At 44.9% G+C, this 26,315-nt stretch overlaps 1 long non-coding RNA gene across 1 annotated transcript; it reads right to left on the bottom strand.

The window, feature by feature from the left end:
• Positions 1-19,919: 19,919 nt before the first annotated feature.
• On the bottom strand, positions 19,920-20,250 carry LOC139072213 (uncharacterized). Its single transcript, XR_011521804.1, has 3 exons — positions 20,181-20,250; positions 20,050-20,103; positions 19,920-19,970 (listed from the first exon to the last, which is right to left on the bottom strand). It is a non-coding gene; the product is annotated as an uncharacterized lncRNA (long non-coding RNA).
• Positions 20,251-26,315: the final 6,065 nt, after the last annotated feature.

Below are 26,315 nucleotides of genomic sequence, written 5' to 3'. Positions count from 1 at the left end.
GATCAGACCCCTTGATGTGCTAAATGAGGCTTTACACAACATAAAACCAACACCCTAATAAACACCTCCTCATGTTTCCTGTTCCATGGGACTCCCTCTTAGGCTTCAAAACTCATTAATGGAACAATATGTAAACATCTCTGAATGTGCTTTTTTATTTTTGCCTTCCTTGTGTATTTATAGGTGTCCCTCTATCTGTTATTCCCCTTGGGTGTCATGTCCTGGCTCCTTTCTATGTGTACTAATTTGGTTTTCCTCCCTGTGTGTTTGTGACCTCTGGCCCCTGGTTAGTTCTCATCTTCCAGCTTTTTAGTTTAAACTCTCCCAGTGTCATCCTGTGGCTTTAAGTCGAGTTTATTTTCCCTACATCATGTCTCGTGTACATCAGTTTGCATTAATTTACCCAGTGTATTAATCATAGATCACTGTGTTTGGTTCCTTAGTTTAATCTTTAACTGTTTCTGGCTAGTTTCCCCCAGCGGTTCACTCCAGTGTTTGTTTCTTCGTTCCTGTGTTAACCACACACATGGGAAAGCACATGTCCGTGCCAGTAATGCTAACTGCAGCACAACAGTAGACAGAGCTGCTGTTAACGTCCTGTGTCAGATGAAAAGGAAACAAAGAAGAATGTTGGAGCACACACATTCCAGGGTGCTGGGAAATTCAGACTGAATGAATGCCTGATGGATCTTTAGCTCCCCTACTGAGTACTCCAGATATTGTACACGGCTTTTCACAGATTCTCTAGTTTTTTATTTATTTTTTTTTCTTCGTGTCCTGTCTGGCTGTGAAGCAAACATAATTGATGTCTGAATGCTGGTGACAAGCCTTACGGATTTACTCTCAGGTGGAGCATCAAAAGCGTCTGCTTTTAATGTCACACCTGATACTTAAAACTTTATTGTTATTCTTTTTTTGAATGCTTTAAAATTTTGACCAGACACGGAGACAGAGGTGAAAGAGAAAGGAAGTGACAAAAGGAAGAGGGAGGGTGTTCCACAAAAATAAACAGTCAATGACGAACAAGAGTCCAGTGTTGTGCCCAAACGCGTTCATTGAACGATCATTTGTGAATTTGTTCATTTTTTTTTTTCATGAACTGAACTTGTTGGTATTTTGCCTGACAAACGTAAAAGTGAGTGCGTTCATCCTGGCTTGCGTGAACGGGGTTATGAATGTGTTCTTTCACCGTTCTATTTCGTCTAGTCTTAGCCCTTAAGCTAGCTGCTATTGGAAGGATGATCTCCGCATCAGCCAATCATGAAGAGCTAAAATGTACGCCCACCAATAGTGGGCCCCCTCGTGGTATATAACCGCAGTGACCCCACTGCTCACCTCCTTTTTCTCTTCATGCCAAGCTTGAGAGCTTTATTAAAGAGCAAATATTATCCTAAAGAGCAAAATTATCCGAAGACGACTTACCAGCCATGCCCAGCGACGCCAGACCCTGCCCGACCTGCCAGACAGGCTCCATTTCCAGCGGCGACCTGCACGCTAAGTGTGAGGTCTGTCTCGGGGCTCACCACGCTGGCCTGGCCTTGACCCCGCAGGCCTCGTGCCCGTTCTGTGCCGCTCTGCCCGTGGCAGAGAAGATTCGCCGGGTCGAGTACTTCACTCCCGCCGCCGACGAAGAATTTCCGGTGGCTGACTCGTACCCGCTGGACAAGGCTTTGGATTTCTTCGACGCCGGTCAGGAGCTGGCTGGTTTCAACCGGCTGGATGACGTCACCGACAGCGAGAACTACAATGAGGCGGAATCCCTCCTAGACATAACGGAGGTCGACGAGCTTCGCTCAGCGGGTCCTTCTGCCCCAGTGGCTTCTCGCTCCTCCCTGCCAGCAGTAAGAGCACTGCTCCAGGAGCTGCCCGCCATCATTTCTGCGGCAGCAGCCCGCAAGGGGCTAGCTGTGCCAGAACCGGCCCCGCCCGAAGCTGATGATTTGGCAGGAATTTTCGGGGCGACTCAGACACGCTGTCCAGACCCTATCTGGCCGCGCTTCCCTGCTGCTATGAGCTGCTGGTCTGCCGCCTTCTCCGAGCCTGCCAAGCTCAAGGCGCCAGTCTCTACTTATGCGCCCATCACCAAGGTCGAGGGGTTTTCCGACCAAGGCTGGCCGTCCGTTCCTCCGCTAGAGCCGGACTTGGCCTCGCTGTTCGGCGCCAAGAACCACCTCGCTGGCCCGCGAGCTGTTCCCACTTCCAAACATGACCAGCTGCTGACGCGGCTCACCGACCGCGCACATCAGTGTGCCTTTCAGACCGGCGCTGCAGGGAATAATATCGCCCTTCTTGCCTTCGGCATCTCAAAGATGATGGAGGAGCTGGAAGCTCCCGAGGAGTCGAAAGCCGTCATTACTAAGACTGCTGATGCTATCCTCAATCTGTGTGCTGCTGTGCTCACCGGTTCTGCTCGCATCGCTGCCTGGCAGACCCTCATCCAGCGAGCGATCTGGCAGAAGGCTCTGCCCTCCATTCCGGAACATCTGCAAAGGGAGATGCTAGACGGCCCCATCACCACCGATGTTCTGTTTGGTCCCCATCTTAGGGGTGTCATTGAGCGGGCTCAGAAGACGGCCGAACTATCGGCTATGGTGCGAGACCTGGTCCACCCTCGGTCAGCTTCGCACTCCGGCCGTTCAGCCAGAGGATGGGACGAACGGCGCGGAAGCTTCAGACGTCCAGCTGCACCACCCGCTCCACGGAGCCGGCCTCCCGCTTCGGCTCCACATCAGCGGGACCAGCGAGATGGCTTACAACGGTTCCAGCGGGGCCAGCAGACACAGTCTTGGCAGTCCCAAGTGCAGGAGCCTCGCCGAAAGCAGCCACAGAAGTGACTCTTTGGGGGGAATGTGTGTGTTACTGAATGTTCTGATGTTGTTGTTGGTTTTGAAATAAAACCCAAAAAACGTCACTCAAAGAGCACAATCCTACAGTCCTCCGCAGAATCCTCTGCCGAGTTCTCACACATGTTCCCCACACCAAGCACTGCTGCACGCACACATGTTCCTGCAGGTACAGGTAGTCATAATACACGGCCAGCCGTAAGGGTGCGCTCCATTTGCGCTCCGGCCCCAGCATCCGGCCAGGCCCAACTCTTCTCGCTCTCCCCACACCGTTGGGTGGGGCGGGATGTCAAGTCGCTATCTCGACCACGCGCGGCGGCACAGTGCGCGGCTCCATCCGCTGGCACTCTGTCGCCCCCGTGCACGGGTCCGGCTCCCACTCGTCCTTCACTCTCGGACTCCACGCTCCGCGGTGTGGACCGGCCTGTTCCAGCTGTTTCACACTCGCCCTTTCAAGCGCAGCCCTCCATGGGTCGCCCCCAGTTCTCTGGTACGGGCGACGGCGGTAAGGGCGCATGCACAACCCTCGGACGTTGTTCACGTGACCGCGCACACGCGTCCACTGTCGGAACGCGCGCACGAGTGGAGCCGCCTTTGTATCATGAGCAAATGGATTTCGGACACCATTCATTGTGGTCACACACTTCATTTTCAGGCCACTCCACCTCCCTTCAACGGGATCGTGGAGACGACGTTCACATCGCAAGTACAGTCTCAGGCCCTAGAGCTGGAGCTGCGGGAACTTCTGTCCAACGACGCTATTCCCCGAGACCCTCGCGGACAAGAACTCTCGGGCTTCTACTCCCGCTACTTCGTAGTACCGAAGAAGTCGGGAGGAATGAGGCCGATTCTCGACCTGTCCCTGTTCAACTGCTCCATAGCAGTAATGCATTTCCGCATGTTAACGATGAGACAAGTCCTGGAATACGTGCGCCCCGGGGATTGGTTCACGTCAATCGACCTGAAAGACGCATACTTCCACATACCAGTAGTTCCAAACCACCGGAAGTTTCTGCGTTTTTCGTTCAAGGGAGTTCAATATCAGTTCAATCGCCTCCCTTTCGGCTACTCGCTAGCCCCGCGCACCTTCTCCAAATGTCTGGAGACCGCGCTGCAGCCACTGCGCACGGAGGGAATGAGGGTCTTATTTTACCTGGACAATCTTCTCCTGTACGCTCGGTCCAAGGACGAGGCGTCACAGCAAACCAGGAGGTTGACAGAGCATCTGTCAACCCTAGGGTTTTCTATAAACTGGGAGAAGAGCTCCATCCTTCCGTCCCAGTCGATTGTGTATCTCGGGGTGGAGTTGGACGCCTCCCTAATGAGAGCACGTTTGTCGCCTGCAAGAGCGGCAGATCTCTCCACGGTGATCTCCCGTGTATAACCCCGCAAGATCGTGAGAGCCCTGTTAGTCATGAAACTCCTGGGCATGATGCCCATTCAGTGGTACCGCTAGGTTTGCTGCGCACGAGGCGCTTGCAACACTGGTTCATTCGCCTCCGGGTACACCCGATACATCAGAAGAGATGTATGTTGAGGATTCCCCCTTCAGTGGGCGGGGACCTCGCTCACTGGGGGAACCCCTGCATCCTCTCACGCGGGGTTCCCATCGGACGTCCTGCGTCACACGTATCTGTGTTTACGGATGCGTCACTGTCGGGGTGGGGGGGCACGTGCTTGTCCCATACAGTGGCAGATCGCTGGCCCTCCCACACGCACGAGCACATAAATGTGTTGGAGCTTATGACAGTGAGGAATGTGATCAGACACTTCGCCGCCCTTCTCGAGGGCCGTCATGTCGAAGTTCACACAGACAACCAGGTGGCGGCAGCCTACATAAATCGCCAAGGGGGAGTTCGATCCCTCCCACTGTTGCGTGTCGCCACAGATTTACTGTGTTGGACACATGTCCATCTGCTGTCCATCAGAACCATCTACATTCCGGGGGTACTGAATGTAGCGGCAGACATCCTGTCGAGAGGGGGGACCCCGCGACTCCGACTGGCGTCTGCATCCTGCACTGATATCACAGATCTGGATCAGGTTCGGGGAACCGTCTGTGGATATGTTCGCGGCTCGCGAAAACGCTCAGTGTCGCCTGTGGTTTTCCCTGAGTCCCCGGGACGGACCCCCGCTCGGGGCGGACGCCTTCTCACACCAGCCCTGGCCTCGAACGCTCCTCTATGCATTTCCACCAGTCCCTCTGATTCCCCGTCTCCTGGACCGAATTCGGTCGGAACAGCTCTCGGTGATTTTGGTGGCTCCCAGACGCTTGTCCGCGTCATGGTTTCCGGACCTGCAAGCGCTAGTGTCCGGCTCCCCGTGGAGGCTCCCGTGGAGGGCGGACGCCCTTCTCCAGGCGGATGGGATAATCAAACATCCTCCAGAAATAGGCCAGCGGCTGTGGGTTTGGCCGCTGAGCGGTCACGCTTAGAGGCTTCTGGGCTGCCGCATGATGTGGTCGCCACGATTCAGAGTGCGCGGGCGCCTTCTACCATAGCGTCTTACGCTGCTAAATGGGCAGCTTTCCAGAAATGGTGCACAGAGCGAAATGTTCAAGCGCTCTCCTGCCAGCTGGCGGATGTCCTATCGTTTCTGCAGATACTGATGGACAGGGGCCTCGCATTCAGCACTGTTAAGACATATGCTGCAGCTATCTCATCCTGTCACCAGGGTTTTGGAGATAGATCTGTTTTCAATCATCCCATCACAAAACGTTTTCTAAAAGGTGTCAGGAGGAACAGACCTGTGTCCCGCCCGCTTTTTCCCCAGTGGGACCTAACGGTGGTTCTGCACGGCTTATCTGGAGCTCCATTTGAACCCTTGGATCAGGTCTCACTCAAGTTCCTGTCACTTAAAACTGCATTGCTGCTGGCGCTGGCATCAGTTAAGAGAGTGAGTGACCTGACCCCCCTCTCAGTGGCCCCCGCATGCCTCAGGATCCGGGAGGATGGCGGGTCTGCTGTTTTATGCCCCAACCCAGCCTTTGTGCCCAAAAGCATTAATGCTTCCTTCAAATCCAGGTCAATTTCATTGGCTGGACTTTTTCCTCCTCCCCATAATTCTGAGGAGGAGGCGGCTTCGCACCTTCTCTGCCCGGTGCGCGCGCTTGCACGATATGTGTCACGCACTTCAGGGATTCGTCGCTCACAAAACCTGTTTGTGCACTACAGGGAGTCTTCCCTTGGTCAGGCGCTGTCGGCCCAGCGTCTTTCACACTGGCTGTGTGACGCCATTTCCCTCGCTTACACATCATCAGGGCGGGATCCCCCTGAGGCACTCAGGGCTCACTCAGCCAGGGGGATTTCCTCTTCTATGGCGCTCCTCAGTGGTGTGTCAATGGAAGACATTTGTCAGGCTGCTTCATGGGCCTCACCCTGTTCCTTTACTCGTTATTATTTACGAGATGTGTCTTCAGGGTCCATCACTCGTTCAGTGCTTGGACCCCAGCAGGCTAAATGAATGCTTATGGCACCCCATTGGCCTTGCTGAGATGGATTTCATCCTCTTGTGGATTATGTTTTTTAGTGGGGGCCCCCTCTTTTATTGTGGCTGCCTCAGTCTTTAAGCCTGGTCTGAGGCTGAACGTCTCCCACTAGAGGAGATTTGATTGGGTGTGTCCATTGGTTTTGTTAACCAGTGGGGCGTAAACCCATCCAGCTGCGCATTATTCCAATAGCAGCTCGCTTAAGGGCTAAGACTAGACGAAATAGAACGTTGGTTACGTATTGTAACCCCAGATTCTATGAGTCTAGTCGCAGCCCTTAAGCCACTGGCCCCACTGGTTATGATGGGAATAAGAGCCATTGGAGGTGAGCAGTGGGGTCACTGCGGTTATATACCACGAGGGGGCCCATTATTGGTGGGCGTACATTTTAGCTCTTCATGATTGGCTGATGCGGAGATCATCCTTCCAATAGCAGCTAGCTTAAGGGCTGCGACTAGATTCATAGAATCTGGGGTTACAATACGTAACCAACGTTCTAGCTCCAGATCTCCACGGAGCTTTCTGGAGCTAAAGCCTAGCTAAAGCATTCTGTTAACCATAGAGTTAATAAAAAGTAGAACCCGCAAATGCGGCCAAACATAGGCAGTAGCGGTTGGTGCAGTGTCTACTCTATGTCAATGCTGTGTGCAGGAGTCAAAGTTCATACAGAAAAATAGAAAAGGGACTTAACTGAAAGATTATAATTTTTTTATGTTTTGCACTTTTAATATTGCACTTTGAGTTTGCTACTTCAGCCTGCTTCCTAAGATTGTTTAATATTTTCTCATAAAAACTGTTCAAATAATGTTTTCCTCATGTTATTGAGAATATACTGTGAGGTAAAAACTGCAGCTGGGTATGAGTGTGAGAGAGAATTATAAGACACCTTTCGTCAAACTTTTTGACAGGTCTATTGTTCTTTGACCTTTTTGACCTTTCAGTCCTATTGTTCATTTGACCCTTGACCTTGCCCCCCTTTCCTATCATTAATCAAATGGACAGGTGTATTGTTCAATCTTTGCCCCCCCTTCCGTATCATTAATCAAATGGACATGTGTATTGTTGATCGTCCAGATGGCCTAGACCCCCCACGCCGCATCATCAATGGCGTATTGTTGAACGTGTCCAGATGTCCATGATCCCCACGTCATAGGCTAATGTGTGTAATGGCGTGTGAAGTTTCTTTTTGTGATAGCCCATCGGTTCCCACAGCCCCCCTCCCTTCTGAGTGTAATCCTATTGTGTATAACTCTTTAAAAGCTCAGATCTGTCCGAATGGTGAAAAGCCGAGCTCTAAGAAAAAATGATGAACCACGAGGAGCTGAATGAAGCACCAAGCCGCGCTGAAGAGGTGCTTACTACATCCGACGCTTCAACTTCAACTCAAAAAGTGAAAGAAGAGAGCGTGGATACGCCGCTGTCAAAAACCATGCTTTGTGAAAAATCCATCGCTATACATCAGATGCCGGCTGGAATTGGTGCCCCCCGCAAATCTACATTTTACATCTGCAGAGTGCAGGTTCCTCCTTTCGGCGGTAAAGAGATCTTGGAGCAAATATGGCAGTTGGAACCTTACGGCTATACCGGTAGTTTTGGGTACCGGTTCAGCTACGACACTAAGGAACTGTGTTTAATCCAAGATGTGGCTGAGGGCGAACCTCTTAAATCCTATTTATCAAACTCACCAGCGGTTCTCTCCTACAACGATTGGGCTGTGCTCAGGCTGGCTGTTCCACGCAAGGTGCACAGAGATGATCCTGAGAGACCTCGTCCGCCTGTCAATCGCAGTGGGCCGCAAGCTCTTCCAACGTTGGATGAAATCCAGAACGCTGTGACAGCATTCAGCGCTTCATGGGAGGGGGAAGAGGATGCTGATGGAGAGTGGATGTTCAAGGCCTCGGTCCGTGTGAGAGGATTTGAGCTCTTTTTTGTGCTGGAGAATGTGCATTCTGTATGCGGAATTTACCGCCTTCTACAGGTTGTACCTTTCGAAGCCTGGTGTGAAAAAATAAATGAAGTGGAGGATCGTATTACTTCATTTTTTCGTACCAGCCGCTGTTGGAACGACATTCTGACAGTGCGAAAAAAGCTGGAGTTCTAAGACCTGCCTTAGGAGGAGGAGGAGGAGGAGGAGGAGGAGGAGGTTGCATCATCATACCACGCCCCCCACCCAGCACTAGTTATAAAGAGCTTACAGTTAGAAACCATTTCATCCAGACGATCTAGGCATCAGCATGACGGGGTTCTACAATCAGACGACCCTTAAAGACCTTTGGAGCCCACCACCGAGCTGGGTACTAACGGATTCATCACCACCGAGATACAACACCAGTCCGAGGTCCAGATCGCTACCATCACCACCACCGCCGAGATACAACGGCAGTCCGAGGCCCGCATCGGCACCATCGTGTTTTCCAGAGGATAACCTACCACGACTCCCCACCATCATGGAGGTTCCGGAGAACGTACCATTCAGGCCCTGGGTCGATGGGGCTGATCCACCTTTGGTGACATCAAACCCTGAGCCGCCGCCAGGTCATGAGGAGGAGGAGGATGTGCAACCCCTCGACATCCAGAGCACCGATGAGGAGCCTCACCGTCTGCCTGACTGGGTGTTTTCAGAAGACAAAGTAGACCGTGTGAAAATGGGTCTTCTTCACTTGGTCAACATGGCGATCAAAGCTCACTTACCAACCATCTGCCACGGATGCAAGATCGATCACCCCAGTCAACGGCAACACGAATGTCTTTACGTAGCTGAAAATGAATTATTTTACGATTTTCACTTTACGGACATTATTCGCAGGGTTTTAACACCTAAACTGATTCCGGCTCTTCAAAGTTTTCTCAGTCTGCACGGCTTCCAGCCTCTGGACACTGAGATTCTGTTCACCATGGCTGTGACGCAGCTGCACGGATTCAGGGCTGTGATGCCCATTCACAAAGACATTTTTCCGGTGTACGATCGCCTGTCCAAAGCTGACCTGGACGCGCTGTCCGGGGTGGTGATGGAGTGAGCGAGCTGCGGAGGGTCTCTTCTACAACTTTATTATTATATTTGACGACAGTATGATTAGATTTTAGTTCTGACTAGTGTTTAGATTATATTTGTAGACTGTGTGATTTTATTCATTATATTTGACGGCTGTTTTTTACAGTATGATTAGACTGTGTGATTATATTTGATGACTGCTGTTTTTTACAGTATGATTAGATTGTGTGTACAATTTATGAAATAAAAAGAACTAATGAAAATAAATGTGCATCATTTTTGCCAACCATTCATCAGAGATGGAGGAGGTAATGAAAAAGGTTTATTTTACACCAGAACATCAGGGTAGTTACGGTGGTGTGGAAAGGTTTAGAACCGGTTTACAACAAGATATTGGGGAGAAAGTTTCATCGGATAAGGCTCGCGATTTTCTCTCAGAACAAGACGCCTATACACTTCACAAACCTGCAAGAGTTCATTTTCCGAGAAATAAGGTTTTTGTCTCAGGGCCGCTAAAACAGTTTCAAGCTGACTTATGCGACATGCAGGCCTTGTCAAAATCAAACGACGGCTTCAATTACCTATTAACCGTCATAGATGTATTTTCAAAGAAAGCCTATGTACGAGCCCTGAAAAACAAATCGGGGAAAGATGTTACAGAAGCTTTTGCTTCAGTTTTGAAAGACAGCGGTGTCCCTAAAAAATTGCAAACGGATTCCGGTAAAGAATTTTTTAATAAGAAATTTGAAGCCCTCATGAAGAAACACGAAATTGTGCATTTTGCCACAGCCAGCAGCGTAAAGGCCAGCGTTGTGGAGAGATTTAACAGGACTCTAAAAGGTAGAATGTGGAGATATTTCACAGCCAAAAACACCCATCGCTACATAGATGTAATTCAAGATTTGGTGAAAGGTTATAATCATAGCTACCACACTTCTATCAAAATGGCCCCCTTTGAAGTTAACACGGAAAATCAATGGCAAGTGTTTCGCAACCTTTACGGGACCACCGCACCGAAGCCTGCAAAGAAAATGAAGTTTAACAGGGGTGACGTTGTGAGAATTTCCAAACTCAGAGGTGTTTTTGATAAAAAATATGAGCAGAGTTTCACGCACGAGCTGTTCACAGTAGACCAGTGTCTTCATCGAGCACCGCCGGTTTATAAACTCAAAGATTTTGATGGGGAAAAAATTGAAGGGTCATTTTATGAACCCGAATTGCAGAAAGTAAACTTATCGACCGAACGATCCTTCCACGTTGAAAAAATTTTAAAGCGCAGAACTTACAGAGGCCAGAAGCAAGTGTTTGTTAAATGGCTTGGATGGCCTCAAAAATTTTCCAGTTGGATTAAAGCCTCAGACCTGCACGACGTTTAAAAAACAGATACAATAAAAAAATGGATCTGAGACAAGAGGAGGGTTTTTATATCACATTGCCCTCTAACGCCAGTAACGAGGTGTTTAAAAATAACACGATTGCCAGTTACAGAACCGATCTAGCCCGTCACATCAATCTCAATGGCAGGTGGCAAGTGGGACTGTCTGAAATCAATTACGTACACTCGTGGTTTAATTTACCGAACGATCGTGCGTTTGTTGAATGGCGACGAGTGAAAGAACCTAAGAAAATCAACAGAGCTCCGATTACTCCCGGATATTATAAAGCTATCCAAACACTTAGAATGGAATGTGAGACTGCTATGAGAAAGATTGATCCTGATTTCTATCTCATTCACAGATTCCCCGACCCCATTCTCAAATATCAGATCGGTGATGAAATAGAATTTAGATTTTTAGCGCCTCTGGCCTATCTGTTAGGTTTCAACGCGGGTGAGTGGTTGACGCCTGAAGGTACTTCAGGCATCGATGAACCTATCAAATCGGCGCCTCACCCACCCGATTTAACAGGCGGTCTATATCAATTTTACTGCTACACGGATGTCGTGACCGAGCAGTTGGTCGGGGACGTCTTTGCGCCTTTATTACGTACGGTGAAAGTTGAAGGGACCTTCGGTCACACGGTCACTCATGTGTTTAATCCTGTGGATTACATCAGCGTTTCTACGAATCATATAGAAAGCATTCATATCGAAATAAAATCTGATCAGAATGAGCCGATTCACTTCTTATACGGAAAAACAACGGTGAGGCTTCATTTCAGGCCCGCACATCAGAGAAATACAATAATATAACGCTCGTGAAACAGGGTGAGAGAGTCAGTTACGCTCGTACGTCTTGCAGACATGATTTATCACCTGCAGAGAAACGATCCCAACCGTTTTATCAATTATTACGTCACTCAGGCCGGTCATGGTTTACCAGGTTTTAGCGGTGTTCCTTATATGTACGGACGTGGCTTTGGATCGATATTTTCAAGACTGTTTCGATTCATATCACCTTTTGTTAAAAAAGGATTTGCTCTGGCTAAACCGCATCTCAAAAAGGCCGCTACAGGAATCGTGTCAGATGTGTTGACGAGAGCCGTCGGTAAAATCAATGACCCTAATGCCCAAGAGGGGTCAGGCCTCATGGTTCTGTCGAGGCGTGTTCGCAAAAGACCCCCCGGCAGGCGTTTAAAGACATCTACATCACGAAGCGACCGACGCATCAAAGCTCCAGTTACAAAACGCAAGCAAAAGAGGAAGAAGTCTCGTCAGACAGGCTCTGATATTTTTTAATCATGTCACTGCTCCACAGCAAATCGTCAGAATGTACGCTGAGTGAACTGGATCTCTTCACCGTACCCATGACGCAGTTGTCTATCGAAGATAAGATCTACAGCGAAATTTTACCCATAGCGGCCCTGACGGACGGCGGGCCTGTAGAATTTTTTGTCCCCGGAGATGGAGAAAAATATTTGGATTTAAACGACACTCTTCTATTTTTGCGGGTGAAAATTACAAACGATGACGGCAGCCCGCTAGATGATGGTGCTGCCACCGGTCTGATTAATTACCCGTTAAACACGATTTTCTCACAATGTGACGTGGTTCTCGGCGATCGTCTGATTTCACAGTCCAGCGCCACGCACCCCTACAGAGCGATCATCGAAACCCTGCTGAACTTTTCTGAAGCGAGTTTGAATTCCCAATTCAGCGCGGGATTGTTCTTCAAAGACACCGCAGGCGCGCACGATTCCACCGTTGTAATTAACGGACGCAATTTAGGCCTTAATCAACGAGCGACTTTTACAGAAAACTCCAGAGAAGTGGATCTGATAGGACCCCTGCATTCTGATATATTTTTCTGTGAAAGACTTCTTTTAAATTCCGTCGATCTCAGAATTAAACTGACACGCGCGTGTGATGCTTTTTGCCTGATGGGGGCGCGTGATTCCACCTACAAGCTGAAACTGCTAGGTGCATCGCTTTTTGTGAAGAAAGTTAATATTTCACCCGCCGTACGTTTGGGTCACGAGTCTGCTTTACTAAAAGCAAACGCCATGTACCCGCTCTCACGCGTGACCGTCAAAACTTATTCCATTCCACAAAATTCGAGGATATGTAATCTGGAGAACCTCTTTCTCGGCGCCATTCCTAAATATATCGTCTTAGGATTAGTGGATCACGAAGCTTACACAGGACGTCGAGATCTTTCGCCTTTTAATTTTCGCCACATGAATGTGGAATATCTGGCGTTGTCCAGAGACGGAAAACAGATTCCATCGAAAGCCTTCCAACCTACTTTTCACCAGGGAACATCGGTCAGAGAATTTTATAATCTGTTTACAGCCACTTCAAGACAATTGAAAGATTTGCCTCTATCGATTAATAGGTTGGAATATCAACAGGGGTATACACTCTTTGCCTTTAATCTGAACACAGCGGATGACTCGGAGGCGCTTTCAACCGTTTCCACCGGCAACCTGAGGATGGAGATGCGCTTTGGAGAACCTCTGAGAGCCACGGCTACACTCATTGTGTATGCGTGTTACGACTCCATTCTGGAGATAAACTCAAAGAGAGAGGTATTGGTGGATTATTATTAATGGATAATCACGAATTGGACGGCATATTATCGAGCCTGCTGGGAGATTATTTTGGTGGCGTGTACGCGTCTGATCAGCTGTCTACCGTCCCAAAAAACATTCGACTACCGGCCTACTTTGTGGTAAACACTCATCCTGTCCATTTACCCGGTGAACACTGGTTGGCGCTAGCTGTGGAACAAAATGGCCTCGGGACATTTTTTGACTCTTACGGTCTATCGCCTGAATTTAAATATTACCCTGAAAACATCCTGAATTTTCTAACAGAACGTTGTTCACGAATACAATATCAGGATCGTCAGCTACAGAGTTTTGCATCCGACCGTTGTGGCCAGCATTGTGTTTTTTTCCTGTGTCATAAGGCTTGTGGACTTTCTCTGAAACAAATTCTGTCTAAATATCATAAAAATGTAGATAAAAATGATGCTATGGTTTATCATTTTGTTAAAAAATTTTCAAATTGCATCAAACGTCATGATGTATACTTCACACAGGTGAATTGTACTCTTGAAATGTTTAAAGAATGTCACGGACTGTGAAATTTGTTTTGAATAAAGTTTTATTGAACAAACAAGAGAGTTAAGGTGTAAAGCTGATCCATTTCTTCAAAGTGGGGACATCGCTCCAGCTTGGTGATAAAATGATATTTCTCCTCGGTTTTTTCTTTTTCTTCTTCAAAACACTGTCTTCAGAATCCGGAAGCACAATCCCTCCGTTCCTGAGTTGCGTAATCTGACGTTTCGCTAGCGGATTGGACACGATAGATAAGGGCACATTTTTTTCTACTAGAGTTTTTAGGAAAGGAGTCCAACCCGTCGGTTCTGATTGTGGATGTTTTTTTAACGGGTTGCTGATGCTTTTAATCAAGTCAAGGATGTGCGATCCTTTCTGCACATCGCCTTTATATTTAAATTCCCCCGTCGGAGTCCAGTTTAATCGTGTCATTTTCAGCAGGTACTCGGCGTTTTTTCTTCCGCGTACAGGAAGATTCTGTAGCGTTTCATTAATGAGCGTGTCAGCCGCTGTTTCTACAGCTGACGTAGGCTCAGCCGTCACAGTGGGCGGTTCAGTGGGAGTTGCACTTTCGTGTAGTCCGCTTTTCATCAACTTCAGATAACGCTGTAGCAGCGCATTGTATTTTTTAATTTTCTCATACGGCGTTAATCCCGTCTCCTGCATAATTAATTTCATTTCAGAGTCAAGATTCTCTTCAGCCACGTCCCGTATCGTAGGTTTAACAAGCTGACGTAATTGTTGGGGGGTCACCATAAACATTTTTTGAGAAGCCATCGTTTATTTCCTTATTAACCCACCTATCAGTTCGCCGATCAGAGGCGCAGCGGCTGCTAAGAGTATGGGTAGAAATCCGCCTTTCTGACCGACTAAAAGCTTCTTTTTTTTTAAAAGGCTAGTTTTGTTATGAGTCAACTGTCTGAGCAATTCTTTGCTTTTAGACAACTTTCGAAATTGACGCGGCGACAGACGTATATTTCCTTTGATCACGTTTAAAGCTATTTCGCATAAAGCCTTCAGAACGTCCTCGGAGCACCCTTTTAAAAACTCCCGACATTGGCGAGGCTTCATACGTGACAAAGCACGTAGAATCTTGGCGTTGCGTTTTATCCGGGCTGACATGGCTCTGTTTTAGACAAATACACCGCGGTGAGCTGATCCGGAAGTAAACCCGTACGGAGACGGAAAGATTCTGGCGTTTCCGCTTTTAAATCCACAATAAATAACCGTACGGTTCTGACGTAGCGTCTTGAAAACTCTCCATGAAATATCTTTTTTGGGTAGGATATATTTGATTTGCTAAAACATTGATTTGCAATTTGTCTCGAGGGTTTTTAAACAAAATCAAATAATTGGTGTTTAAGCTGATGGAACGACTATGTTTTCCTTGATGAAAAACATTTTGAGTGATTAAAATGACGCTCATATTTCTGTGATGTCTCAGCTGCGTAAATAATTTTAGCACTCCAGGATGGCTGGACGTTTGAGACATCATGTCATCCAAGATCACCAAGTGATTATGACCCGATGGAAATAAATCATCATCCTCGAATGAAAGCGGGAGACCTTGAACGAATCGAATACTTTTATTACAAAGATCATCATACATAGGTTGATAAGATGTAAAAAACCACACGATGTTTTCAGGCATTTCAGTTAAACATTGCATACAATTTTCCAAAATACTTTTTACAAAAAAGGTTTTTCCACAGCCTGACGGACCAGCAATTTGTACACTGAATGGCAATTTTAGTCTAGCGTCAAAATCAGTTTCCATTTTTAATACCCAAATGGTTCTGTACTGCCGTCAGCAAATAACCTCCGCTTATCAAAAATCACACGAAACCTTTTCACAAATGAAACATTTGAGAGAGTGAGACCTTTTTTATCCCTCTTGACGATCTCCTGCCGAGTTTGCAAAAATCTTCCCCTTTCTCCAGACACGTACCCCTCAACCAGCAGCGCTAAGCTGTCAAAATTGATGTGATCAGATGAAATGAATGACTGTGTGATACCCTTAGCCTTTAGCACCACCTGCTGGTGGTCCCGGGTTTTGTAAGCATACGTTTTTGGACCGGCTGATGCAAATTCTGTGATGGAATCGCCGTGCAGTTCATCGGTTAAATCCCCCAGCAGCGGTCCTGTTGGTAAAACACACTCATTCTCTTTGACAGAATAAATTATAGAATCTGTATCGTAATAAATGACGCGATTTCCCAGTTTGTTCAACGCATTTAATAATTTCAATCTGGCATAAGTTGTGGTGAATGCGGCGATAAAAATGTTGTTGCTTCTGCCAGGAGTCGTTAGGCATTTTTCTGCCAAACTGTGTTGCACCAGAACAGCTCCTGAAGTGAGAAAACTGAAGAATTTAACATTGTATCTCCCTGAAAACAGAATGTCAAAAAATTCATCAGGTTTTTGAACAAATGTGGTTTGTACAAGATCATCTCTTTGACCAAACTTTCCCCAGAGTGAATTGAGACATAATTTTGAAATGGCACGCTTAGCAGGATTGTGCTGAATCTTAGACGCATCTAATAGTATTCCCTGACGAAGTTGGTAGTCCTGAATGTATTTTCTTTTCGACTCATCGTCAATCAATCCTTCAGGAAAACCAGACGCTTGTTGTTTCTGCTTCAAAAACGTGTTAATGTAACCTGCGAACACATCTTTACTGCTTTTCTCAAAATCCCAGACTTCAATCATTTTCACCAGACTGTAACCTGAATCCAAAGCGTAATTGAACTCTACACTCACCCAAACGCCCGTCAAAGCACGTTGAGACGCGCTGTGTGAACAAGAATCAGATTGATTATTCATTTCAGCGCATGTGCGACACAGTGTAAAAACGAGTTTACCTTTGGATGTTTTAAAAGGCAGAACAGGGAAAAACAGTTTTCTGGGTGGCAAAACGACAGCTTTAATCAAACCAAAATAGTGACTCGGATCTCTGAAATTTTTAACATGAATTTTGGGATGGCCTATGGGGTAAGTCTGTGTGGCGTTTACATAAGGGTACAGGCTCGTAAAATCCACATAGTGGATTTTTTCACCGCTCTGAGCAGAATGCCTCAGCCGAACCGGACAAGTTCTGCCACCATACAGGGCTTCACGAGGTAAAAGAGGAGCCGGCGGTGGATCAAATCTTGAGACAAACTGTTTCACGTCCGGATCAGTTTTTACCATCTCCTGCCAATCATGTTCCCAAATGACATTCATTTTTAATCGATGCACAGTTTCCAACGACTGAAGCTTTTCGACGGTTTTGTCATAAATTTCACCAAAAGTGATTTTTCTCAGAGGACATATGGATGACTGTAAGAAACATTTTGGACAGCCGTGGAAAAAACAACCCATATACTCAAACCCTTGTTCGACGCCTGAAATCACAGCATATCCGTCGAGATAAAAATCTCCCACTTTATACTCCCCCAAAGGCGTTAAAGCGTGTTGAATGTCTACATTTTGACTGCGTGAAACCCATTCCAGCCACACGATGCTTGAACTTGAAAATGGTTTTTGTTGCGGTCGATAGCCGAGCGGACAAGGAATGGCCAATGTGTCTGGTTTTAGGAATTTTGATCTAAACACACGCATGCAAGCTGAAGCGATCGTGACAGATTTCAGCGGGTCGATACCTGTTTCATTAAAAAAACTCCTCTCTGAAAATACCGCATGCTTTACGCAGAATTTCCACATCGTTTCTACAATAAAACACGGCCTCCTTTCTGAAATCAAACAGCTACTGTTTAGACACATCGGTGTACCATTCTAAAAATATTTTTTTATGCTCCGGAGACATTTGTTCAAACCCATAATGGCTGACATCTGGGTAAGGTCCTTTATAATTCAGATGTTCAAGCGATGAAAATCTGTGAGGAAAATAACCTTTAGTTTTATCTGTAAAGCCCAAAGCAGCTGGAAGGTTGGCTAATTTCATCATGAGGAAACTTAAGGAATCAATGAATCTCAGCCCAAAGTCTGGATCGTGAAAACTCAATATTTTACAGCCTTGCATGAGTATATTTTTGGGAACAATTTTTAATTGACACATAGCTCTCAAAATTATATAAGCATCAAATCTGCGCGCATTGTGTGCAACAAATGTATAATTGCTGAATTTAGGACGACGCATCTGCATAATAAAATCTTTAATGCAATCTAAACCAAATTTCTCCCAAACGTCGCCTGAATCGGATTTTGCACAGATTAAAAAAGGTGTATGCACACCGTTCTGATCCGTAAACGTTTCAGTGTCGTAATAAATAACCTTTTCCGTTAAACCGTCATCTTTTTTTTCAAGCTGAATAAAACAGCGATGATCGTCCGTGACCACCGACTGTTTGCAAACGATGCATTTGGTCGCTGAGCAAACGTGCTGTGAACCATTTCCACCCATGGCGATGTAATAAGTTTGTTTACAAATGGTGCATTTTTTAAACATTTCGCAAGGAGAAACTAACCTGTTTGCTTGAGGCCTTAAAACAGGTGTTTTGTGAGTTTGAAAACATATTACATTTTGGCATATTCGATTACAATCAGAACATGTGATGAGAGACGTTTCTGTCCGTTTGCATAAATCGGTATTACACACGCGACAGAACCATTTACAGTGATGTCCGTTTATGTTATTATAAGCGGAAAAGCACCATGAACAAAAATATTTGGCTCCTAAGAAACCTTTAATATTTTTTATGCCGTAATAATGTTGATTCAGTAGCAAAATGAACAACGGATTTGTTCGATCGCTAAAATCTGTTTCAAATTTAGAAATGATTCTGTCGGATCTGTAAAAAATGATTATTTTTCTTTGAACAATATTTTCAAATTGAATCACGTCGCTAAATGAAACGGTTGATTGCTCCTGAAGCCCTGCCTGTTGATGAATATTTTTAGCCACATTCAATAATTCTGTATCTCTCGCTGAGGGATTTAACAGTCCGGCTATGCTTAGCGCAAAACACAACGGCTGATTGGCCTCTGGAGGACAAATGAGATGGTTTCGTTTTTTATTGACTAATTCGTGATCCAGAATGGATTCGATTTTTCGTTTTCCGCCGCCGGACGGATTATTTATCACTTGCAGTCTGAAATTAAATTCGTTGTCGGCCTCTAATGCTTCATTTGATTGGACTAACAGATCCAGTAAATACTGAAGCTGATTTAACATATTTGATCCGTCATAATTAAAATTAACGTGGTGCGTCGTGTGCAAAGTATTAATTTCAAACTGGACTCTATCGTTGGGACGCGCGATCTGGCTTCCTCTTTCAGCAAACCTGTTTAATATTTCCATCAGATTAATATAAAACTCGGCTGGGTCGTTGATTGCTTGAAAAGACACTCTCTCTCTAATTTCACGCTGGTTAAAAGCTGCGTTTACGCTCCCTCCGATCTGCCGGTGTTCTATTTGTCTCAATATTTCATCTACAGCTTGTGGAGATGGGTCATCTGAATTTGCTAGTATTTGATCGATCTCGTTTACGCGCTGCTGGTGTTCTATTTGTCTCAAAATTTCGTTTATTGCTTCTGATGAAGGCTCATCTGAATTTGCTAGTATTTGATCGACCTCGTTTGAAACGGCTTGGGATGCTAAAATATCGTCTAAGATCTCACTATCTGAAGCTAATTCATCTACTTCACTCAGTCCGCTTAAATCAAACCAGTCAGTTAACACCAAATTATCGGCCACCTCCACTGAGGGATTTTGGCTGGCTAAAATTCTATCTAACATTTCATCATCAACTACGTTTAATTCATCATCAACTACGTTTAATTCATCATCTACTTCAAACAAATCTGAAAGGTCATCAAACCAATTTTCACTCATGATACAAAAGACATTAAAAACCTACTAAAAATGAAGAAAAAAATCTGCGTCGTCCTTTTACAGAGCCAGAACTTGTTGCATCACATCGACCAGGCTGGAATTGACTTGCAGGAGCAAGTACCCAAGCTTCATCCTGTTTAATCTCTGCAATGGCGTAAATCTGCCCCGCTTCTTCTTCTTCAACCGTTTTTCTGATGAAAAAATAAATAAAAATAAATAAAATGAACGAGCTTTTAATAAATTATATATATAAATTTAACTTACTCTGTACAGGTGCAGGAGGTGGGGCGTTCTCTTCGTCGGTCGTGGGTTGTTCTGAAAGGATAAAAAACATCATCTTTTTTACTTCAAAAATTAAATATACTATGCAGAGCGGTTTTGTGAAACAGCTTACCGGCTGGCTGCTCAGGACCACGTTCAGCGGTTTCAGAGTCGCTGTCGGATTGTTCTGAAAGAATAAAAACAAGGAAAAATATGAACGAATCATCTTTGAAGTAAATAACCACCTTTTTATAAATCTCTTACCCTGTGCTGGAGAAGGGGGAGGAGGAGGAGGTGTGGGCGGATATATTGAAGCGGCTGTCGGATGTTGTTCTGAAAGTATAAAAAACAACGGTAAATGTGAACGAGTCATCTTTGACTTATTAATCAGTTGTTTTTTTTATCGTTACCATCCGTCTGCGCATGAGAAGGGGTTGGAGGTGGTGGTGGGGGCTGAGATATTGGGGGTGCGTAGGCCGTCGGCCGTTGCTCTGGAGAATAAAAACGATAAATATGAACGACACATCTCTGACTTATTAATCGCTATTTTGTAATCACTTACCAGCTTCGAGGATCGTCTGTGGCGTGATGATCCTGTAACGAACAGCTTTCACGTTCGCATTCGCGTGTGATCTGACGGTATGGCTGGGCTGATACGGATGTAAGACGGTTCGGCTGGTGGATGGAGGCGTGGTTGGGTAAAAGTTATCACTTCCGGGGTAAGGTTGAACCCCCTCCTTTTCTGTAAAATGAGATATTTCTCAGCTGAAGAAAAGAACGTTACGTATATATTTATAAAATCCACTCACTCAGATTCTCGACCGCGCGATTAATTTTAGACAAATCATCCAGGGGGGAAGGTACCGGAGTTTTACAAGTTAATTCCTCAATAGGAATTTCTTCCCACTCGCCGTCCGATATGACAATAGCGTCTGAAAATAAAGATGTTAAACCAGAAAGAGAAAAAAAAGATTTGCGTCTTGAGTTAAAAACTTACCCGTCATCTTAGCTTGTTACACCTCAAATCACGACTCCGAAAATGCGGGTTTACATTTTATACAGCTGTTTAAAAAAAATCTTGAATAGAAAACGGTTGCGATTGGTCGAAAAAAAAATGTTTATAAACAATACATAGTCATTTGCTTTGTTGTATAGGTAGACAAATGTATGAATGGGTGTTTAGAGTTGTGTGTGTGTGTGTGTGTGTGTGTGTGTGTGTGTGTGTGTGTGTGTGTGTGTGTGTGTGTGTGTGTGTGTGTGTGTGTGTGTGTGTGTGTGTGCTCGTATCCATTGCTTCATCAAAACTCCCCGGAGCAGAAATAAAAAAACCTTTACGATCCAAAAAATAATACCGTACCGTTTTTGTACCGGACATTTCTTCCTGAAATCTCATCATGTCTCAATTCGAACGTTGTTTTTAGCAGAGGAAGGCTATATTCAAAACACGTATCCATCGGTTCTTCTTATTCTTCTTCTTCGCTCATGTTTTGGTTAAAATGTAGCAGCTCTTTCACTCGTGTGTAAATCCGTTTACGACATACATGTGCCTTAGTTTAACTATTCTGAGAGGTATGACATTAAAGGTTTGACCAGAGGTACGTCTGCTCTGAGACTTTACTAATCCACCCCTCCCAAAAAACAAACCTCATAAACAGCTTTTTATTTATTTCAGCTGTTATAGGTCCTACAAAATGGATCAAATCTTTTCTCTGAGGCAGGAAGCAATGTGTGTGTGTGTGTGTGTGTGCGTGTGCGTGTGCGTGTGTGTGTGTGTGTGTGTGTGTGTGTGTGTGTGTGTGTGTGTGACAGTGAAAACAAAATGTGACACTAAAGGCAGGAGGCGATGGTTAAGCTTTCACTGCTGATGATGACGAACCAAAGATGCTGTTCACCTAAATAGCTCTTTGAAACAATAGCAAGTCATTTGCTTTTGTGAATTGTTACCATGCCGACTTGGTTAGAATGAACCAGAACTTTGTTTTAAAACTTTCCCGCCACTCTTTCAATACAGCCCACCTGCAAAAAAAGTAAGTAATTTGCTTTTTGTGTGTTGTTTCTGTGACGATTTGGTTCAACCAGTTCTTTGTTTTTAAAACTTTCCCGCCACCTGCAAAAAAAAAAGAAGTCATTTGCTTTGTCAGAAGTCGCTGGCCGTGCAAAATTGTTTAGAATGAACTTTAAAAAAGCTCAACAGATCTTAAAAGCATCACGCTGAGGTAAGGATCAACTTTTGTTCTTATAGGCTTGAGTATGCAGGGTGGTTTACAACAGGACCATAAATGGTTTAGGATGGTAAACCATTGCTTTTGTGAAGTGAGAGAAATGTTTGAATGGTTTAGTCAAAGACAAATGTTTGAATGTAATCCTTTTACTTCTTAGAGAAGTGTGTGTGTGTGTGTGTGTGTGTGTGTGTGTGTGTGTGTGTGTGTGTGTGTGTGTGTGTGTGTGTGTGTGTGTGTGTGTGTGTGTGTGTGTGCTTACAGCCATTAATTTGATGTGCTGCTGGACAGAGAGTTTTACACAATAGTTTTAGTTCTGGTCAAAAAGTGTCTGAGAGCTGCATGTAAATAACACATTTAAACACAAAGTTTAAGACTGAACATACGAAATCCAACGTGAACATATGCCAGATGGCTGAGTAAATCAAAGAGATTATTAATGACATAGACAATGTGTCACTCTGAAGAGTTTGTGTGTGTTCAGCAAAAGGCTGCAAAAGTTCTTGCATTGACTTCAGCTTATGCCACCCACTCGAGAGCAAGCAGACCATCCCATTTGCTTTGTGAGTTGTCGACTAAAAGCGTCACACTGAGGTAAGGATCAACTTTTATTCTTATAGGCTTGAGTATGCAGGGTGGTTTACAACAGAACCATAAATGGTTTAGGATGGCAAACCATTGCTTTTCTGAAGTGAGAGAAATGTATGAATGGTGTTTAGAGTTGGTAACAGAGAGAGTCAGACATTTTCTGAAAGGGGAAAGTGCTTTAAATGTGTGTGTGTGTGTGTGTGTGTGTGTGTGTGTGTGTGTGTGTGTGTGTGTGTGTGTGTGTGTGTGTGTGTTTACAGCCTCTGATGATTCATCCATTATTTGAGGTGCTGCTAGACAGAAAGTTTTACACAATAGTTTTAGTTCTGGTCAAAAAGTGTCTGAGAGCTGCATGTAAATAACACATTTAAACACAAAGTTTAAGACTGAACATACGAAATCCAACGTGAACATATGCCAGATGGCTGAGTAAATCAAAGAGATTATTAATGACATAGACAATGTGTCACTCTGAAGAGTTTGTGTGTGTTCAGCAAAAGGCTGCAAAAGTTCTTGCATTGACTTCAGCTTATGCCACCCACTCGAGAGCAAGCAGACCATCCCATCTTGTTTGCTACTTCACAAACAGATTCTTTAACTTTGAGGAGACGTACAACCATTTCATAAGTACTTGACCAGCGTGTGGGGCTGTCATTCACAGCAGTTAGGCCGCACTCATCCACTGTCAGTGAGCCATTTTTTTCTTAGAGCTCGGCTTTTCACCATTCGGACAGATCTGAGCTTTTAAAGAGTTATACACAATAGGATTACACTCAGAAGGGAGGGGGCTGTGGGAACCGATGGGCTATCACAAAAAGAAACTTCACACGCCATTACACACATTAGCCTATGACGTGGGGATCATGGACATCTGGACACGTTCAACAATACGCCATTGATGATGCGGCGTGGGGGGTCTAGGCCATCTGGACGATCAACAATACACATGTCCATTTGATTAATGATACGGAAGGGGGGGCAAAGATTGAACAATACACCTGTCCATTTGATTAATGATAGGAAAGGGGGGCAAGGTCAAGGGTCAAATGAACAATAGGACTGAAAGGTCAAAAAGGTCAAAGAACAATAGACCTGTCAAAAAGTTTGACGAAAGGTGTCTTATAATTCTCTCTCTAGTGTGGACTGAACGGGTGCCAGTTATTGGAAAATTATCTCATAGTTATATATATATATATATATATATATATATATATATATATATATATATAATATTTTTAAGTGAATGTTTTCAGCTCATAAGTTAAATAATAATATGGTTGAATGCACAAATGTTTTATGAATACTAATGAAATGTTTTGATTAATCTGTGCTTAAATTACTGTGGTGAAATGACTAGTATTATGTTATGATCAGTAAAGGTAGATTTAACAAGTGAATCATTATCTACACTCAGGCACAACGTTCATCATGGCATGGTTTGGGGAATGTGTTTAACCCAAGACATGCAGAATCACACACTCACAAATCTTATGGTTAAAAAAAATCTTTATTTTAAAACAGGAACTGAAGGTGCACTGGAAAAGCCCAGTGGAGATCGAGAACAGGAGTGCAGTGTCTGAGGAGGGGAGAGCAGATACAGGTGAGTCCAGGAAGCTGTCTAAACTCGGTGGGTGCAGAGAATAGACTTACTGGGAGTAGGGGAGTGTAGGAATGAGGGAGGGTAGGAGAGCGGGCCGGCCGGGAGGAATGGAGAACGGTGAAAGCTGCATCCGGAAATCCTGTGAGGCACAGGTGAGTAATCCTGAGGAGTTGCAGAAATCCAAAGACAGAATCCAGAGAAGTCACAGAAATCCAAAAACGTTCCAAAACCAAGCTGTAGTAATCATCTGGCATCGATGAGTGTTCTCCATCCTCCTTTTGTAGCCAGACCCGCTGATTGCAAATCAGCTGCAGTTGGAGACTCCCTCTCCTGAAACACACAACTCAAAGATGGGAAAATGAGAGGAGTACTCACCCTTACACATGTCACATTAGAGATAAATTAAAGTTAGTCATTTTTGCACATAGATATTTTCTTACCCACAAATCAGAGCACCTTGTATCTGACAGAAGGTGTGATGTTCTGAGGTTTGCTTGTTAGTAAGTAAGTAAATTTTATTTATATAGCACTTATCGCAAACATGGAATCACAAGGTGCTTCACATAGATCACAACAAAATAAAACAAAGTCATAAAATCATAAATAGATTAACATCATAAAATCAAAGTGCTCTCAAAACAGACTAAGATTAACAATAGAAAAAATAGTCATAAAATTATAAATTTTCATAAAGAGATGAAAGATTAAAAATTTGAGTTAAAAATAAAATAAAAGGTTTAGGTAAAAGCAGCTTTAAATAAAAGGGTCTTTAGCTGTTTTTTTAAAGTGTCCAGACTGTCAATGCTGCGTAAGGATAAAGGAAGATCATTCCAGAGTCGGGGTACAACAGTCTGGAAGGAATGATCACCTCGACTTTTATACCTGGTCTATGGAACTTCTAGAAGGATCTGGTGGGTGGACCCGAGGGCTCGGGTTGGAGCAAAGGGATTTAACAGTTCAGTAATACAGGGAGGAGCTTCACCATGTAGAGCCCTGAAAGTTCTAGTCAGGATTCTAAAATGAACTCTAAAGTTAACGGGTAACCAGTGCAGAGACATTAGAATAGGAGTGATGTGTGATTTTCTGTTTGCTCCAGTTAGGAGCCTCGCTGCAGAGTTCTGGACCAACTGAAGGCAGTCAAGGTCTTTTTTGTTAAAACATGTGAAAAGTGTGTTACAGTAATTTAGACGGGAGGAGATAAAAGCATGGAGAACCATTTCAAGTTCATGTTTTGACACCAACCTTCACAGTTTGGAGATATTTCTTAAATGATAAAAACCGTTAAGGACCAATGTTTTTGAGTGACCTTCAAGAGACATTGATTGGTCGAAAACAACACCCAAATTCCTTAAATTTGTCTTGATGGCAGAGGATAAATAACCAAGTTTTAGACTAATCACGGGGACCATGCTCTCAGACATTCAAATTATTAGGGGTTATTTACGTACCCCTTTCGGAAGAAACTGCTAGGATACAGCTGCAGAATTGGAGCGGGTTCCAAGAGATTCAACTGGCAGAAACAACTCATACCATAGGTTCTCTCTCTCTCTCTCTCTCTCTCTCTCTCTCTCACACACACACACACACACACACACACACACACACACAGCGTTTAAAAGAAAAACTACAGCTGAGCCGAGGCGCGCCTTGACTGGGGCGCGTCTGATCTGAACTAAGGAGCGGCGAGCAGCGGCCGAATTTCGTGAGCGATTCGCTTCGCTGCGCTTCCGCGGCCGGTGTGTCCCCGGCGTAAATCTAACATTGTGAACGACTCTCAGGGCTCTTTTCTGTATGATAGACAATGGTACAATAGATGTTTTATAAGTGTTACCCCATACCTTTACACAGTAAATAAGATAGGGATAAATCAATGAATAATAAAGGACAAATTAAAGTTAACACCCCTTAACATGGCACGTCCCGATTGGCCAAGTAAATCATAATATGAGAATATTAAAAGAGAAGCACTTGTGGAGTGTGTCAGCATTCAAT

Source organism: Nothobranchius furzeri, chromosome 1 (assembly GCF_043380555.1).
Source record: "Nothobranchius furzeri strain GRZ-AD chromosome 1, NfurGRZ-RIMD1, whole genome shotgun sequence".
Lineage (NCBI taxonomy): Eukaryota > Metazoa > Chordata > Actinopteri > Cyprinodontiformes > Nothobranchiidae > Nothobranchius > Nothobranchius furzeri.
The sequence above is the reverse complement of the archived record's forward strand: the minus strand, read 5'-3'. Positions and strand labels throughout refer to the sequence as shown.